This window comes from Mobula birostris, chromosome 26 (assembly GCF_030028105.1).
Source record: "Mobula birostris isolate sMobBir1 chromosome 26, sMobBir1.hap1, whole genome shotgun sequence".
Taxonomy (NCBI): Eukaryota; Metazoa; Chordata; class Chondrichthyes; order Myliobatiformes; family Myliobatidae; genus Mobula; species Mobula birostris.
Genome location: NC_092395.1, coordinates 10032859 through 10052502, shown reverse-complemented (window position 1 = coordinate 10052502; position 19644 = coordinate 10032859). Strand labels below are relative to the sequence as shown.

The following is a 19644-nucleotide window of genomic DNA, read 5'->3' as shown; positions in this document are numbered from 1 at the left end:
AAATAACACAGCAGGTCAGGCAGTATTTATGCAGAGGAGTAAACAGTCAACATTTTGGCTGAGACCCTTCATGTATTAGATCCTTCAATATGAAATTATTTTACTTGATAGATTCACTCTTGAAACTAAAAGACCTTAAAAATTGTTATCTTAGTGTCATTTGTTTTAAAATGAAACTAGTTCCAATGATTCATCTTGCCACTAAGGCAATAGACATTGTATACACACGTATGGGGTGTCCAGGGAGGGGTAGCACCTCTGGTGAAGGGGCTTGTCGTGTTCATTCTCGGGCCAATCACTCACCTTTGGACCTCACCGAACACTCAGCTCTCACCTGTGGCTCCAAATAGCTGTTTGGATGCAACAGCATCCACACCCCGGTACACTGCTTTGACGAGTGGGCTAAACCAGGTAAGAATAGCTGGTAGCCTCATACCCCAGTGAGATAGGGACAGGCGTTATACTAACATCTATGCTACCGAGCCGCCACCCCGCCCCCCGGTAGGAAATTAAGGAACAGCATTTTCATTCAGAGGTGGTCTGTCTATGGAATGAGCTGCCAGAGGAGATGGTTGAGACAGGTACATTAACAACATTTAAAAGGTACTTAGACATGTATATGAGTAGGAAAGGTTCGGAGGGTATTCAAAGATTCAAAGTATATATGTAGTATACAACTCAGAGATTCATCTTCCCACAGACAACCACGAAACAAAGAAACACCATGGCACCCATTCAAGGAAAAACATCAAATTCCCAACGTGCAAAAAAAGAACAAATTGTGCAAGCAGCAAAAATGAGCAAAAATCACAGGATATAAAACATCAAGCCACTAAGTCAATGAAACAAACAGTCCAGGAGTCTTCAGTTTCAGTTCTGTTCAGTCCAGTGCTGTATCATTCATTGACTGCAGGCCACAGAACCAGTCCACAGTACAAAGCAGCGACCAGAAACCAGAAACACATCATAACATGAAGTACAGAGTCCAATCACAAACCGTGTTGATTAAACTTTGCCTAATATGACAAGATATGGGCCAGATGGTAGCGAGTGGGACAAGGCCAGCTGGGAACCTTGATCTGTATGGACCAGTTGGGCTGAAGGGCCTGTCTCTTTGATGTATGACACCATGTCTCTATTTCCTTCTTTTCTATTGGTTTGATTGACTCAAGTGGAGATCCTCTTAACCTCATTCTAAATGCAGTAACAAAAGATCATCTTAATTGTTCATAACACTTCAAAGAAATGGTGCTAGTGTCAAATTGGTACTTAGAGTTAAACAGAAACATTGAGTACAAGTGACACATTGGTACTTTGAGTAAGACCAAAACATTAATGATTTATAATGGTTCTTTGTCATTCTTGGAACCAGCACAATAGTTATTGCCATTTACTTTAGCTGCAAAGATCTGATGTAACAAGGCACAGTCTGTGCGTGAAGTAGAAGTGAGTAGGGGTCAGCTGCTGAGGGAAAAGTTACCCTGCCCACTCTCCTGCACATCGGAAGGAGTCATGGGTTTCAACAATGCTGCAAGTTTTTTCATTAGTGTTTAAAATGTCAAGAGCCTAGGGAAGCATTTTTATTTCTAGAGTAAAACAGTAATCAGAATCAGGATTATTATCGGTGACATATGTTGTGAAACTTGTTTTGCAGCAAAAATACAGGGCAAGGTATATTAAAATATATAAGTAACAAAAATAAAGCATTCATTCGTTTGTTATGTGCTGTGTCATATGATGTGGGCAATCATACAAGAATAAATATATGAGGGGTGATTGATAAGTTTGTGACTCCTTGTAGAAGGAGTCAATTTTAGAAAATCTAGCATGTTTATTTTTAAACATAGTCCCCTCCTACGTTTACACACTTAGTCCAGCGGACGTAGAGCATACGGATCTTGGACCTCCAGAAAGTGTCCACAGCAGGGGTGTTTGATAAGTTCGTGGCCTAAGGTAGAAGGAGATGAGTTATACAGCTCTCATTACACACACATACAGTTCAACTCTTTGAGTGATTATGCAGAAAGTTTGAAGTTAATAACTCATTTCCTTCTACCTTAGGCCATGAACTTATCAATCACCCCTGATGAGTTATTAACTTAAAACCTTCTGCATAATCACTCAAAATGTTGAACTGCATGTGCATGTAAAGAGAGCTGTATAACTCATCTCCTTCTACCTTAGACCACGAACTTATCAAACACCCCTGCTGTGGACACTTTCTGGAAGTCCAAGATCCATATGCTCCACGACCGCTGGACTAAGTGTGTAAACGTAGGAGGGGACTATGTTGAAAAATAAATGTGCTAGGTTTTCTAAAAGTGACTCCTTCTACCTTAGGCCACGAACTTATCAATCACCCCTCATATACTGCAAAATATGAGTAGCGAGGTAGCGTTCATGGGTTCATAGATCTGATCGCAGAGGAGAAAGAAGCTGTTCCTAGATCACTGAGTATGAGTTTTCAGGCTCCTGTATCTCCTCACCGATGGTTGTAACAAGAAGAGGACATGTCCTGGATGGGGTGGGTCCTTTATGATGGATGCCACCTTCTTCAGGTATAGCCTCCTGAAGATGTCAAATACTTAGAGGAGACTCTGAATGATCTTGTGGAGACACACTCATCTATGACTGTTTTTATAAAGTCCGTGACAACTGTGCTGTGTTCATTATGATCCACAGATGAGTCCTTGAACACGGCCCTGTCCATCGACTCGAAGCAATCTTGCAGCCGCTCCACTGCCTGTCGCAACCACCCCTTTGTTGTCCTTATCTCTGGAGCCTTCTTTAGCCCCTGCCTGTATGCATATAGGAGAAGGACAGCTAAGTGACCAGATTTCCCAAAGTGCATCCTAAGCATGGAATAGTAGGCGTTCCTAATCATAGGTACAGTAGTGATCTGCTATGTTGGGACCCTGGTGCTGCAGGATATAAGCTGATGATAATGTGGTAGAGATTTCTTCAAACAAGCCTGATTTAAGTCCCCAACTATGATTTGAAATGCATTGGGGTGGGCTGTGTCTTGTTTGGTGATGGCAGCATTCAGTATCTTGAATGCATGATTTATGTCAGCTTTTGGTGGCATGTAAGCTGCAGTCAGGATCACAGAGAACTCTTTTGGTAAGAAGAACGGTCAGCACCTAATTGTTAGATGTTCCAGGTCAAGGAAGTAAGAGTGCGATGAGATTGCTGTGTCCAAGCACCACAAAGAGTTTATCATGGAACACAGACCCCCACCTTTTGCCTTCTTTGAATCAGCAGTCCAGTCCATCCAGTGTATCGAAAAGCCTTTGAGTCTTACTGATGTAACCAGCGTGTCCAGGGTGAGTCATAACTCCGTGAAACACAGAATGCAGAAATTCCTCATTTCTCTCCAATACAGCAACAGACCCTTAGGTCCTCAATCTTGTTCTCCACTGACTGTACGTTGCCAACAAGATGCTGGTAAAGGAATTTTGGTTCCTTTGGGATTCAGCCTGGCTTGGAGCCCTCCCCTCCTCCCTCTCTTCCAATCATGGCAATGAACCTTTGTCCGCTTAAAGGTACTGAAACTGCTTGCTTGAGAGGTAAGTCCGCCAAATCCTTCAGAAGATTGTGAAATCGCTCCTTCATTAAAATGGGTCAAAAGTACATTGCTTAAAGGGAAATTATAGGTTGCAGATTGCAGTGAGAGTAATTCTAAAGAGGTCCATTTAGAAGTTTTGTAAGCAGCCTGTTACACTTTTTTCATGGTTCAGGTACTCCAGCTTTGCTCTCTGATTTCTCTGATAACATAGTCCATGCCTTGAATGTGGAAAAGCTTTACTCCCCGGGTGCTGGGAGTCCCTCAGTGGACTGAATATACAATCATCGAAAAGCAAGAAAAAACCCTGCAGGGGATGGAAATCAAGGATCAACTTTATTCACCATATACATTTACATGTATTAGGAATTCACTGTGGTGTATTGGTGCGACATGAAACAAAAATAACATTCAAAAATTCTAAGGAGTAAAAATAATTAAAGGTTAAAGTGCGAACTTTGAGTAGAATGTGCATAAATACCAGCATGTATTTACAATATAAACATCATTTAAAAAGTGGTTTAAAGTGTTTACAGTGCAGTGCTGTGATGGGGGATGGCGGGGATAACATCAGAAAATGTTGGAAAGACTCAGCAGGTCAGGCAGCATCAGTAGAGAGAGAAACGGTGATGATTTTTCATTGGAACTAGAAGAAGCTACAAGCACATTTTATGTTACAGAGAAGAGAAAGGGGTGGAGGGGACAAAGTGATGGAATGAAGTTCCAGTGAATGATTGACGCACAAATTGGCGGTGCTGGCTGTGGGAGGGTGATGAAGTTTGGTCGTTGTTGATAACATGAGGAAAGGAGTGTGACCTGAGGGAGATGAATACAGGCAAAGGAGAGGGAAGCATGCTGAAACTGCAAAACACAAACATGGATGTTGTTGGAATACTGGAATAAAACAAGAATGCAGGAAATACTTAACAAGTCAGGCAGCATCTGTGGAGAGATAAAAAGTGGGTTTCCATTACAGATATTGACCTTGCATCAGAACAGTTCAGACTTTTCACATGAAGGAAAGGCTGATGACCTGGCATAGTTGGATTCCATGCTGAGTCCTGAAAGCTCGAATATGTTAGATTAGATTAAAATAGATGTATTTGTTAATCACATGTACATCGAAGCATACAGCGAGATGTGTCAATTGGATTAACAACCAACACACCCAACCTACAAGTGTCACCACTCCATTAGACTATGATATAGGAGCAGAATTGGGCCGGGTGTGCTCCTCCATTGCATCATGGCTCATTTATTCTCCATCTGAACCCCATTTTCCTGCCTTCTCCTTGTAACCTTTGATGCCCTGACTAATCAAGAACCTATAGCCTCCACTTTTAATATGCCTAATGACTTGGCCTCCACAGTCGTCTGTGGCAATGAATTTCACATATCCTCCACCCTCTGGCTAGAGAAATTCCTCCTCATCTCTGTTATAAAGAGACATCTTTTAGGAAGCCTTTGTTAATGAAAAATTCTCATAGGATGTGGAGAAAGTGTCTTTACCAGTACAAACGAGATGACTGGATAAACCTTGAAGATGGAGCAGAGGAGGTATAGACTTAATTTAGTTACAGAATTTGAATGAGGAACTGATAACGCAGAACTCATGTGACCTCAAGAAATTATCTCCCCCACCATTCCCTTCCCCATCTCACCACTGAAACATCTCCTGCAGTGAGCTTTAATTAAAGGCTACACAGTGAGGGTCTTTTTTTGTCCATTCAGATTTCATAGAAACATACTGTTAGATCCAAGTGTTTAGAGTGGATGAGGTACAGATAGAGCCGCAGAGGGAACCTGAGGCAGACATGAAGATCTGGAAGTTTTTCTTCAAATTTACTTATTGAGGTACAGTGTGGAATAGGCCTTTCCAGCCTTCGAGCCGTGCCTTCCTGATTTAACCCCAGCCCAATCATGGAACAATTTACAATGACCAATTAACCTACTAACCGGTACGTCTTCAGACTGTGGGAGGAAACTGAAGCACCCAGAGGAACCCGCATGGTCACAGGGAGAATGTATAAACTCCTTACAAACAGCGGCAGGAACTGAACCCAGGTCTCTGGTACTGTCAAGCATTGCGCTAACCAGTACATGTTCGTGTCACGAGTGTCAGAGGCTGAGGGGAGACCTGATAGAAGTTTAAAAGATCACGAGAGACGTCGATAGGCTAGACAGAGTCTTCTTCCCTGGGTAGAAATATCAAGTATAAAGGGACATACATTTAAGTTCAGATAGGGAAAGTCTAAAACAGATGTACGGCATAGGTTTTTTTACACAGTGAGTGCTGGGGGCAGCCAGCAAGCGTCGCCACACATTCGGGTGCCAAAAGAGTATGTCTATAAGTACCTGGAATAGGCAGGCATGATAGTGGGTTTCAGAGGCTCTTAGACACATGAATATGGAGAGAAGAAAGGAAAATTTATCTTGTACAGGAGGAAGAGAATTAGTTTAATTCAATATAGATCAGTGTAGGTCTTGTGGCTGTTCCTGTGTTGTACGGTTTTGTATTCTATAGACCTTTATGTTGGAAATTGTCACAGTGTGATGTTGTTTCCTTCAGTTTGGTTGTTTAAATAGGATAGTAACACAGGCCAATCACAAGATGCTACGTCACAGGGGAGTCTGTACGAGCTTGTCTAATTATAGGTAATGCAGACTGTGTGCCCACAAATTCATAATCTATTTCTGCCACAGAAATCGAACAAAAAGGCAAGTGTGTCTACTGCTATTATCATTGGCACCTGTTGATAGTGCTGATGGCAGTCGGGTGTACGAGTGTGTTGATGCCAGGTCTGAGTGGGTCATTTGTGGCAGTCACCACGCAACGCCCCACTGATGGTCACTGCACAGGATCACGCGGCAGAACAGGCACCTGGGAGAGCAGCCAGAGGGCTAAGACTGGCCAAGAGCATGCAGCACTGCAGCAGGAATTCACATCCACATTAAAATGGGAGATGCTACATGAAAATATTTGTTTTAAATAACCTCATCTCTTCTCATGCCCTCTTCTCATTGCTACCATTAGGAAGGAGGTACAGGTACCTGAAGCTACACACTCAGTGATTCAAGAACACCTTCTTCCCCTCCGCCATCCGATTCCTCAAGGGACATTGAACCCATGAACGCTACCTCATTTTTTTCTATTATTTCTTTTTTGCACTACTATTTTTAATTTAACTATTTAATATACATATATACTTATTGTTATTTATAAGTATATTATTCTATATTTATTTATTTATTCTATATTTATCAGGTATTGCACTGAACTGCTGCCGCTAAATTAACAAATTTCACAACATATGCCAGTGTTATTAAACCTGATTCTGATTTTGAATGCATTGCAAAATAATATACCACTCTAATGTAATGTACAAAATGCTGGAGGAACTCAGCAGGTCAGGCAGCATCCATGGAGAAGAACAAACAGCTGGTGTTTCTGGCTGAGACCCTTCATCTGGAAAGGAAGGGAGACAAAACCAGAATAAGAAGGTGGATGTAGGGGAAAGAGGATAAGCTGGCAGGTGATTAGTCAGGCCAGGTGGGTAGGGGGGAGAGCATGAAGTAAGAAGCTGGGAGGTGATTGGTGGAAAAGGTGAGGGATGAAGAAGGAATCTGATAGGAGAGGAGAGTGGCCTGTAGAAGAAAGAGAAGGAGGACTGGCATCAGAAGGAGGTGACAGGCAGGTGAAAAGAAATGAAGGGGTAAGAGGGGAATCAGAACAGTGAATTGATAAAGAGAGAAGGAGAAGGGGGTAAAGTTACCAGAAGTTGGAGAAATCAATGTTCATGTCTTCCTTCAGTTAGTCCTGACGAAGGGTCTCAGCCTGAAACGTCGACTGCACCTCTTCCTAGAGATGCTGCCTGGCCTGCTGTGTTCACCAGCAACTTTTATGTGTGTTGCTTGAATTTCCAGCATCTGCAGAATTCCTGTTGTTCATGTCATCAGGCTGGAAGCTAGCCAGTCAGAATATGAACTGTTAGTTCCCTTCATGAATACTGCCTGAGCTGTTGATTTCCTCCAGCATCTTGTGTGTGTTGCTCAAGATTGCAGCATCTGCAGAATCTCTTGTGTTTATCACTCTAATGTATTATATTAGCTGCTCAAATAAATATAAAAATTTTGGTAGAATCATCATTTTAACTATATGAATACGACCAACAATTTTTATATTTATTTCAGAATATTCCTGTTTTTTTGACTAGGAAGTTTTTTGATCGGATTGATTCTATTATTTTATCTTTTATTTGGAATAATAAAAGACCAAGAATTAGTAAATGTCATTTACAAAAATTGAAAAAGGATGGAGGTCTTGTTTTGCCTAATTTTAGAATGTATTATTGGGCTGTTAATCTGCGATATATGTCTTTTTGGTTATACTGGGTTGGTAAGATTGATCAGCCAATTTGGGTAGATCTGGAACTAAAAGTTGTAAAACAGTTTTATTTAACTTCGTTATTGGGGGCTCCTTTACCTATGCAATTCGGTAAAGTTGTTAATTTAAATTTATATCCTGTGATTAAGGGTTCTTTACAAATTTGGCTCCAGTTCTGCAATTCTTTTAATCTTACAAAATTTAAACTTTGTAGTTTAATTTACTGAAATTACTTTTTTAAGCCTTCTTTGAGTGATCCAATTTTTCTACTTTGGAAAAATAAAGGTATTAATTCTTTTTTGGATTTATTTAAGGAAGATAGATTGATGTCCTTTGAACAATTAACTGATAAATATTCTCTTTCATATTCACACTTTTTGCAATACCTTCAAGTTAGACATTTTTAACAAAAATATTTAAGTAATTTCCCTTACATATTGGAGGCTGACCTGTTAGATACTATTATGAGTATGAATCCTTTGATTAAGGGTTCTATTGGAAGAATTTATAATTTATTATTACAATGGGATAAGCGTCCTTTGTCTAAGATTAAACAGGATTGGGAAAAGAAACTTAATTTGACTTTTATGACGGAGGATTGGATGCGGATATTGAAGTTGGTTAACCCTTCTTCAATTTGTGCTAGTCATTCATTGATTCAATTTAAAATTGTGCATCGTTATCATTTGACAAAGGAGAGACTTTCTAAAATTTTACCTAATGTTGATAGTTATTGTGATAGATGTAAAACTGAGATAGCTACACTGACACGTATGTTTTGGTCTTGTTCTATATTGGAACAGTTCTGGAAGTTGGTTTTCTCAACAATTTCTAAAGCACTTAAAATTAATTTACAACCTAATAAATTAACTGTGCTTTTTGGAATAGTTCCTCAAACTATTCATGGTATTTCTGTGTCTGACCAACATGTTATTGCATTTGTTACATTGATAGCTAGGAGGGCCATTTTGTTGAAGTGGAAGGATACATCAGCTCCCACTTTGTCACAATGGTTCTCTCAAGTAATGCTATGTCTTAGTTTGGAGAAAATTAGAAGTCGAACCTTTGAACCTTTATTTGATTTTGAGAAAAGATGGGGCTCATTTACTCGTTATTATCATTTGAGTAATTGATATAATTTTTCCACGATCTAATTGTGAACTCTTTTAGTATATTTTCTTTTCTTGCTGGCGGTTTGATGTTTATTTTTAGAAGCTTTTTGTATGACGCATGGCTCCGGGGTTGTACACCTAATGGGTTCTCTTTTTTCTTCTCACTTTCCTGCTTAGTAGGTTTTTTTTTGTTATCACAACATTTTGTTTTCAATCTTTAAGATGATGGGTTTTTTTTGAGGCATTGTAAGTGTTGTTACTTCGATGTACTCGTGTTATTTTTCCTATATATATATATATATATATATATATACACAATATAAAGATTTGAAAAGAAAAAATATTATGTTAGCTGCAATTATATAACATTACTTGTACAGTAGAAAGAAAGGCAGAATCAGACTCGTGTTACATCTCACTGTGGATCTGGATGTAGAATTGATTTTCAATGACTTACCACAGTTCATGAGAAACCAAACTAGGGACAAATAAGGAAGAAATGGTTTTTGTGCTGTTCTCTCAACTTCAAAACATTGCAAAATATTTTGAAGTGCTGTCACTGGCAGTCAATTTATGTACAGCAAAATCCCAGAAATATCAAGAACCAGATTACCAGATTATTACCGGTCAGGAGAAAACACGAATGCTGTTTTTCAAAATAGTTTCATGGGAATCTATGTGTCCAAATGAAAAGACAGAGAAGGCCTCAACCAATCACAAAGGCAACATTTCCTAAAGGAGAGCAATCTATCAGGAAAACACGTGGATTACTCCATCAGAAATACACTGGGTGATCACCACAGGTTTAGTGCTCAGAGAACTGGAGCCCCACCCCGTTTCCCTCCTCCGATGGTCCACTCTTCTCTCCTATCAGATTTCTTCTTCTTCAGCCCTTTACCTCTTCCACCTATCACATCCTAGCTTCTAATTTTATCCCGCCTTCCCCCTCACCCATCACCAGCCAGCTTGTATTTCCTGCCCTCCTCCCACTTTCTCATTCCAGCTTCTTCCCCTTTCCTTTCCAGTCCTGATGTAGGGTCTCAGTTTGAAACGTTGATTATTTCTCACCATAGATGCTGCCTGACCTGATGAGTTCCTCCAGCATTTTGTGTGTGTTACTCTGGGTTTCCAGCATCTGCAGAATCTCTTGTCTTTACTTAAATAGGGAAGCTAGCTTTAATATCTGGTGCAGTGCGATGTCCATGTTATGGGAAATATGTGACTACATTAGAGAGCATGCAGTAGAGGTTTACAAGGCAGTTTCCAAGCCTGAAATTTATAGCTATGAGGAAAAACTGAATAAGTTAGAGAAGTATTCTTTGGAATAGATGAGGCTGAAGAGAAACTTATTGGGACAGGAGCCTTAAGATCCAAACCACCAGGTTCAAGAACAATTGTTACCCCTCAACCGTCAGGCTCCTCAACCAGTGGCAATAACTTCACTCATACCAACACTGAACTGTTCCCTCAATCTATGGACTCACTTTCAAGGACTCTTCATCTCATGTTCTCCATATTTGTTTCTTATTTATAATTATTAATGTTATTATTGTTTTCTTTTTGTATTTGCACAGCTTGTCATCTTTTGCACACCAGTTATTTGTCCATCTTGTCTCTGGCCTTTCATTGAATCTATTCTGTTTCTTTATATTTACAGTGAATACCTGCAAGAAAATGAATCTCAGGGTTGTATATGGTGATATATAGGTACTTTGATAATAAACTTACTTTGAACTTTGATATAATATTAGTATAATTACTTACACGGCAGGGGATCATTAGTGTTCAAGAAGGGCCGAGGTTCCAGGATGAGGCTATCCCATTGCACTTCAAGTGTTATGAAGCTTACAAGATCACCAAATGCGGGGTACTTGATTGCATAACCTGTGATACTTTGGTCCCTGATAATCAATCTAAAGGCAGAATTGTGCGGCGATATTTGTGGGCTACCCCCAGTACATCCCTAGATGAGTTGGTTGTTAATGCCAATGACACATTTCACTGTATGTTTTGACGTATATCTGAAGAATGAATCTGAATCTGATTCTGACAAGGAGCTAACAATGGGGAAGAAGGATTTATTTTCTAACTCAGCAGAGGGATTAAGAACCAAGGAGCAGAGCTTTAAAGTGGCTATTTAAAGATGAAAGAGTTTTTTTTTCTAAACAGTAGTAGGGTTCTGGATTGCTGCCCAAATGGATCGAAGAAACAGAATGCCCCCTCACGTTTAAATGTAGGACAATGTACATGAAGATGCATGGCCTCCAGGGTGGACTGTGGACCCCTGTCTGAGAAGGTAGAATTGGGCTTGATCCCTCCTTCAACTGGCAGAGACACAGTGGGCTAAAGGTACTGTTGTGTCATAACTTCTTTATGAATCTATTTGAGAAGATTTGGTATGTCACCAGATCAGTGGCATTCAGGTCTGGCAATCAAGTAAGATACAAAGGATCTAGATACAATCTCCAGAAAGCCACTTCACCTGTGAAGTGGCAATTCTGGACCAAACTTGAATCACTGAAGGATGTTTGAAAGCCGGGGCAGCACTTGAATGCTATTACCTCTTATAAAATGAAACCAGACAACATAGGTGACAACAAAGCTTCACTCCCAGATGAGCTCAGTGCCTTCTATGCTTGCTTTGACTGTCAAAACATGGAAGAACCTTCATGAACTCTCACAGCCGCCAGTGACACTGTGACTTCAGTCTCTGAGGCCAATATGAAAGCATCCTTCAGAAGGATGAACCCACAGAAAGTATCCAGCTCAGATGGGGTACCTGCTAGAAATACTAAAGACCTGTGCTGATCAACTGACTGCAGTGTTTACTGATATCTTTAACCTCTCGCTGAGGCACCCACATGCTTGAGGCAGGCCTCAATTGTACCAGTGAAGCCTTATTTAGTAACCCGCCTCAAAGTCCACTGTCCAACAGCACTTACTTTCACTGTGATGAAGTGTTTTGCGAGGTCAGTGATGAAAAATATCAACTCCTCCCTGAGAATTGACTTGGATCTGCTCCAACTGTCATAACAGGTCTACAGCAAATGCTGTGTCATTGGCTCTTCACTAAACCCTGGAACATCTGAACAGCAAAGATGCATACATCAGGATGCTTTTTGTCGACTACAGCTCAGCATTCAATACCATCATCCCCTCAAGACTAATCAATAAGCTTCAAGACCTTGGCCTCAATATCTCCTTGTGTAATTAGGTCCTTGATTTCTTCACTTGCTCACCACATTCAGTTCGGATTAGCAAAAACATCTCTGTCAGCAGAAGTGCACCATAAGGCCCCTGCTCTACTCACTTTATCCTTATGACTGTGAGGCTACGTAGTGCTCCAATGTCAGTTTTAGGTCTAGTGATGACACCACTGTCATTGGCCAAATCAAAAGTGGTGACAAATCAGCATATGATGAGGAGACTGAAAATCTGGCTGAGTGGTGCCACAACAACAATCTCTCACTCTGTTTCTGCAAGATCAAGTAGCTGATTATTGACTTTAGAAGGAGGAAGCTGGAGCTCCATGAGACCAGTTCTCATCAGTGAATCAAAGGTGGAGAAAGTTAGGAGCATTAATTCCTCGATGTTATCATTTCAGAGGATTAGTCCTGGGCCCAGCACACAAATGCTATTACGAAAAGAGCACAGCAGTGCCTCTACTTCCTTAGAAGTTTGCAAAGATTCAGTATGACATCGAAAACGTTGACAAACTTATTTTGAAGTGTAATGGAGAGTATACTGTATCAACTGACTGCATCACGGCCTGGTTTGGAAACATCAATACCCTTGGACAGAAAATCTTACAAAAAGTAATGGATATGGCCTGGTCCATCACAGGTAAAGCCCTCCCATCCATAGAGCACATTTACACAGAACTATCATAGGAAAGCAGCATCTATTATCAAGGACTCCCACCACTGAAGCCACATTCTCTTCTCGCTGCTGCAATCAGGAAGAAGGCATAGGGCCTTCATGACCCACACCACAAGGTTCAGGAACAGTTATTACCCCTCAGCCATCAGGCTTTTGAACCAGAGGGGAAAACTTCACTCAACTTCACTCTCTACATCACTGAACTGTTCCCACAACCTATGGACCCACTTTCAAGGACTCTTCATCTCATGTTTTCAATATTTATTGCTAACTTATTATTTTTTTTCCTTTGTATTTGCACAGTTTGTTGTCTTTTGCACATTGATTGTTTTCCGTCCTGTTGGGTGTGGTCTTTCATTGATTCTGTTATGTTTCTTCAATATACCGAGTATGCTCACAAGAAAATGAATCTCAAGTTTGTATATTGTGACATACAGTATATGTACTTTGATAATAAGTTTACTTTAAATTTTGAGTCCTCTTCTTGAGATTAAAAAAAACATAAGTATTTACATTTTTCTCCACTGCATCAGGTCACGTAGATACCTTGTTGTAATGTTGGAAATACAGTGGGTGAACTCAGACCACAAATGTCCATTGGCAGCAATGTAATTATAAACAATGGCATTGTGCCAATAACTTGGGGGAAAATCTTGATTGACTCAAACACAAGCGTTAACTCTTCTTCCAAATCATCCCACAGGATCCTTCACTCCCACCTGAGGGAGCCTACAGGTGATATAATCCAAAAGATGAAACACAAGGTTGTGCAGATGCTGGAAATAGTAATAATAATAACTTATTTATAGAGTACTTTTCAGACAGACGATGTAGCTCAAAATGCCTTAGGGATAAAGTGCAAATATGAAAATAAAAAATAAAAATAAACATGAAAATAAAAGACTAAAAGATGTCAGTTAAGAGCAAGGTTAAATAAATAAGTTTTGAGCTGGAATTTAAAAATCTCAACTGAGCCTGCAGCCCTTATAGTTTTAGATATTGAATTCCACAGTTTAAGAGCATAATTCAAAAAAGCTGACCTGCCAATTATCTTTTGACAGAGATTGTTTAAATTTAAGAGACCGCCAGAAGAAGACCTGAGAGCTCGAGCAAGATTATAAAACCAAAGTGATTCTGTGATGTGCTCTGATCCCAGACTATGGAGAGCTTCAAAAACAAGAGAACTTTAAAATCAATTCTAAAAGATACAGGAAGCCAATGCAGAGAAGTTAGTACAGGAGTGATATGCTCCCTCATCCTGATTTTAGTTAGAGGTCTAGCAGTGGCACTCTGAATGAGTTGAAGTTTGCCAATAGATTGCTTTGGAAGGCCAATAAAAAGTGCATTGCAGTAATCTAGTCCATTTGATATAAAGTTGTGAAGTCATTTTTCAGCATCATTACATGACATAAACGGACGTACCTTTACAATATTTAAGTGTAGAAATCCAAAATGCTGGAGGAGCTCAGCATCTATAGAGGGGAATAAACAACCAATGTTTCAGGCTGAGATTCTTCATCAGGAAAGACAGTGGTTGCAATAATATTGAACTGTATTTGTGCAGCTGAGTCTCTGCAGTAGGAATGAGCTCATAACCTTCTGATTCAGGCAAGATTGCTGCCAATAAAGTCACAGCTGGTGTTGGGAAGGGACTGGGGAGGAGGGTTGGTAAGTGGAACAGCAGATGTTACAAACCTGCCAGGAGACTGGGTCTTGCCTTTTCAGTGTCACGCACAGGTGTGATTCAAGGGCAAGCCAAAATGTTGTAAGAACTTTGTCAGCATGTGGGTGCTGAAACTACCTTTGCATCTCTGAGAGGCATTGCATTGCATGGGTGAGATCTAACTGGGGAATTTTTGATCTGTACATTTCAGTGGCATGCATTTACTCGTCACATGGCTGGGAACATCAAGTCTTTTAAAACAAGTGTAAGCTTGCATAAACAACAGGATAAGAAATGCTTTAAGGTGATATATACAAAATAGAACAACAATGAATAGTGAAACTAGGATCTATATTCCAGGATTTAAATCGAATATCTTGCTATAGAGTTAGATTTATAGATATTTAATCTCCAACCCAATTATATAGCAGAGGATTAAAATTATCATTTGCCTTATTTTCATAGTGAAAGTTTCTGAGGCCTATTTCTTATATGAGATTTTGCTGTTTATTTTATAGCCAATACTCACTCCTGAACCAATGTGGATAACTTCACTCACGTCAACACTGAACTGATTCCACAACCTATGGACTTGCTTTCAAGGACTTTACAATGCTTGTTCTCAGTATTTACTATTTATTATTATTATTAAAATATTTTCTTCTCAGCTCAAGCTGGTAAAACCTGAGGTACAGGCATAGATAAAGACACTCATTTCTCAACTGCTAGCAGCTTTCGGACTATTCTAGTGGTGATTAGTATTGTGGCTTTCTGAAGATTTACATAAATATTGCTGTGTAGGCCTAATTGTTTAATGAGGTGATGCAGTGACTTTGGAAGTATACCAGTTGTAGATATTACTGTTGGGACAATGTATACCCTGTTCATGTTCCATAATCTTACAATTTCCTCTTTAATTCGGCATATTTCTGGTCTTTTTCACTTATTGATATCTGTATGTTGTGATTGGAATGGCTATTTATATTAACAAAGTTGTTCTTGCTTGTTTATCCTGTATTGTTATATTTGGACAGTTATTATGGATTGTCCTATCTGTAATAATGGACTATTATTAGTATTATTATTTTTGTACTTGCACAATTTGTCTTCTTTTGCACGTTAAACAACAGGAATTCTGCAGATGCTGGAAATTCAAGCAACACACATCACAGTTGCTGGTGAACGCAGCAGGTCAGGCAGCATCTCTAGGAAGAGGTGCAGTCGACGTTTCAGGCCGAGACCCTTCGTCAGGACTAACTGAAGGAAGAGTGAGTAAGGGATTTGAAAAATGGAGGGGGAGGGGGAGATCCAAAATGATAGGAGAAGACAGGAGGGGGAGGGATGGAGCCAAGAGCTGGACAGGTGATAGGCAAAAGGGATACGAGAGGATCATGGGACAGGAGGTCCAGGAAGAAAGACAAGGAGGGTGGGGGGTGGACCCAGAGGATGGGCAAGGGGTATATTCAGAGGGACAGAGGGAGAAAAAGGAGAGTGAGAGAAAGAATGTGTGTATAAAAATAAGTAACAGATGGGGTACGAAGGGGAGGTGGAGCACTAGCGGAAGTTAGAGCAGTCGATGTTCATGCCAGCAGGTTGGAGGCTACCCAGACGGAATATACGGTGTTGTTCCTCCAACCTGAGTGTGGCTTCATCTTTACAGTAGAGGAGGCCGTGGATAGACATGTCAGAATGGGAATGGGATGTGGAATTAAAATGTGTGTACAGTAGACTGCGTCCGGTGCTCCCGATGTGGCCTTCTATATATTGGCGAGACCTGACGCAGACTGGGAGACCGCTTTGCTGAACAACTACGCTCTGTCTGCCAGAGAAAGCAGGATCTCCCAGTGGCCACACATTTTAATTCCACATCCCATTCCCATTCTGACATGTCTATCCACGGCCTCCTCTACTGTAAAGATGAAGCCACACACAAGTTGGAAGAACAACACCTTATATTCCATTTGGGTAGCCTCCAACCTGATGGCATGAACACTGACTTATCAAACTTCCGCTAATGCCCCATCTCCCCCTCGTACCCCATCTGTTACTTATTTTTATGCACACATTCTTTCTCTCACTCTCCTTTTTCTCCCTCTGTCCCTCTGAATATACCCCTTGCCCATCCTCTGGGTCCCCCCCCCCTTGTCTTTCTTCCCGGACCTCCTGTCCCATGATCCTCTCGTATCCCTTTTGCCTATCACCTGTCCAGCTCTTGGCTCCATCCCTCCCCCTCCTGTCTTCTCCTATCATTTTGGATCTCCCCCTCCCCCTCCAACTTTCAAATCCCTTACTCACTCTTCCTTCAGTTAGTCCTGACGAAGGGTCTCGGCCTGAAACGTCGACTGCACCTCTTCCTAGAGATGCTGCCTGACCTGCTGCGTTCACCAGCAACTTTGATGTGTGTTCTTTTGCACATTGGTTGTTTTGTCAGTCTTCCTGGGTAGTTTTTTTTATTTAATCATCGACCTACTGTGAATGCCTTCAAGAAAATGAATCTCAGATAGTATATGGTGACATATACGTACCTTGATAATAAATAAATTTACTTTACTTTAATAATCTGACACTACAATTCTCCTCACTTAAGGACATAAATGCTCCACTTTCTAGATATTGTTTTTTACTGTTGGGTTCATCTACGTCTATTCATTGGTTCCTTGCATTTTGTAAGATGGTTATACGGAATATAGGGCATAGAATATTACAGCACAATATAGGCCCTTCGGTCCACAATGTTGTGCTGTCCTTTTCACCCACTCTCAGATCAAACTAACCCTTCCCTCCTACATAAACCTTCATTTTCCTATCATCAATGTGCCTATCTAAGAGTTTCTTAAATATTCCTAATGTACCTCCTGGTTGTTGTTATATGCTGGATAATTTCTAACCTTGCACTGAACTTCAGTAAGACCAGGGAATTGATAGTGAATTTTCAAGTCAACATCTCAGAGGATCTATCCAGAGCCCAACACATTTATGCAAACATGAAGAAGGCAATCCAACAGCTACAATCCATTAGAAGTTTAAGAATATTGGGTATGTCTCCAGAGACTTTTTCAAACTTCTACAGATTGCACTCTGCCTGGCTGCATCACCACCTGGAATGGAGATGCCAATACACGTGATCTTACGAGGCCGCAGAGGGTTGTAGACTCAGCCAACTCCGCCATGGGCACAAGCCTGAGAACATCTTCAAAAGGCAGTGCCTCCATCTATCATTAAGGAAACCATCCAAGACAAGCCCTCTTCTTTGTATTACCATCAGGGAGGAGGTATAGGAACACCAAGACCCACATTTAATACTTCAGGAGCAGCTTCTTCCCCTCTTCCATCTGAACAGTCCATGAACCCATCAATCCTATCTACCTGTTCCTCTTTTGCACTATTTATTCATTTATTTGTTATTGGTACAGTATTTTTTTAATGTCTTGCACTGTACTGCTGCCACAAACCCACAAATTTCACGACATCTTATCTTACTGCCCATTGCACCACTGACACTTAGGGAAGCAATGAAGGTCCTCCATCTCTGTCAGTGCTCAAGGCTTCATTAATTGTGTCAGTAGCTTCCTTTCAGTTTTCTTTACCGTCAGCTGTGCAAGTCCTGGGTGGAGATCCAGCAATACCATCACATGCAGATGTGGAAGAATTTTTCATTGCTGTTTCCGTCACAGTTTTGTTTGACCAGTCAGGTTTGCTGGTCCTGAGCTGAACCCCTGAACCCGGAGGACCGGTGGACCGCTCTTAGTCTGGCCTCAATGCTTTGACCTGTTTGTGTGACCCTACCAAGAGCCTAAGCATAAAGCCCTGACTCCAGCCAACATAGCTCTCGGGGTCATTGAGGCACACAAGCCTCCAGACAAGTTGCAGTCCTTTTGGAGGTTCAGGACATAAACAATTATGATAATAAACCTCATTCTGATTCTGAATTTCTCTAAATCAGCTGTTAAAGCCCCTGAATTCTTTTAAGGACATGGGCCTTAAATGGCCATAATCTCTTTTTATTCCATGTCAAAACATGGTTCATTGATGTTACGAACCTTTCCTCTATTGACAAAATAGCTGAATGGATCCCACTAAGAAATTAACAAGAAGGCTAAAGTTCAACGTTTTGAAGGAGGCAGTGTAGAATATTACTTTATAACTCAATTCCATTAAATTCTGAAATAGAAAATGCTGGAAACACTCAGTAGGTCAGAGAGTAGAAGGAGAAAGGGTTAACGTGTCAGGTTAGAAATACTTCATCAGAATGACAAGTTTTCACTTTTCGTGTTGACTAACACTCCAATCTGCAAGTTGTAGTTAAGAAGAATTAAGTCAGTCATTAACTGGCTCAGTAATCGAATGACTCATGTTTCTCAACAGCTTAATTCTAATTCTAGGAGATTTCTGTGAACCACTGGTCCCACAAACTGAGGTATGATTAGTAAACCTTTGAAACAACTTCAGTGGAAGAGGTCTTCGATGTTTGTAGGTGTCCTGATCAAGACTCTCAACCCGAAATTTCACCTCTTTATTCATCTCCACAAATACTGCCTGACCTGCTGAGTTCCTCCAGCATTTTGTGTGTGTTGCTCTGGATTTCCAGCATCTGCAGAATCTCTTGTCTTTATGATTTGCTGCTCCATTGCGAAGTCTCTTTGAGGGACACCGGGAAGAAGTTTAAATCCCTTTAATGAGAGTCACATCTCCAGGCCTCACTTCCCGCTGCCTGCCATGGACCACTCCAACACTGGGCACATGCCTTCAACCCACTTTTTCTCTTTCTTTAGTCTCAGCCCAAAGTATCATCTTTATATTCCTCTCCATAGATGCTGCCTGACCTACTGAGCTCCTCCAGCATTTTGTGTGTGTTACTTAGATGTTTAGGTTTGTCACTTCTGACTGGAAGGAATTTTCTGTTGAACGCAGCAGGCCAGGTAGCATCTCTAGGAAGAGGTACAGTCGATGTTTCAGGCCGAGACCCTTTGTCAGGACTAACTGGAGGAAGAACTAGTAAGAGATTTGAAAGTGGGAGGGAGAGGGGGAGATCCAAAATGATAGG

At 40.8% G+C, this 19644-nt stretch overlaps 1 long non-coding RNA gene across 2 annotated transcripts in view; it reads left to right on the top strand.

Moving 5' to 3' along the window:
- The window catches only part of LOC140188032 (uncharacterized), a 211320-nt gene that overhangs the window by 98956 nt on the left and 92720 nt on the right, over positions 1–19644 (top strand). The window contains exon 3 of one of the 2 annotated variants that reach the window (XR_011883215.1): positions 15119–15656. The exons of the other annotated variant lie outside the window; for it this stretch is intronic. This is a non-coding gene — a long non-coding RNA (uncharacterized lncRNA). Of the gene's footprint in view, positions 1–15118; positions 15657–19644 lie in introns of those variants that run through there. 2 annotated transcript variants of the gene reach the window in all.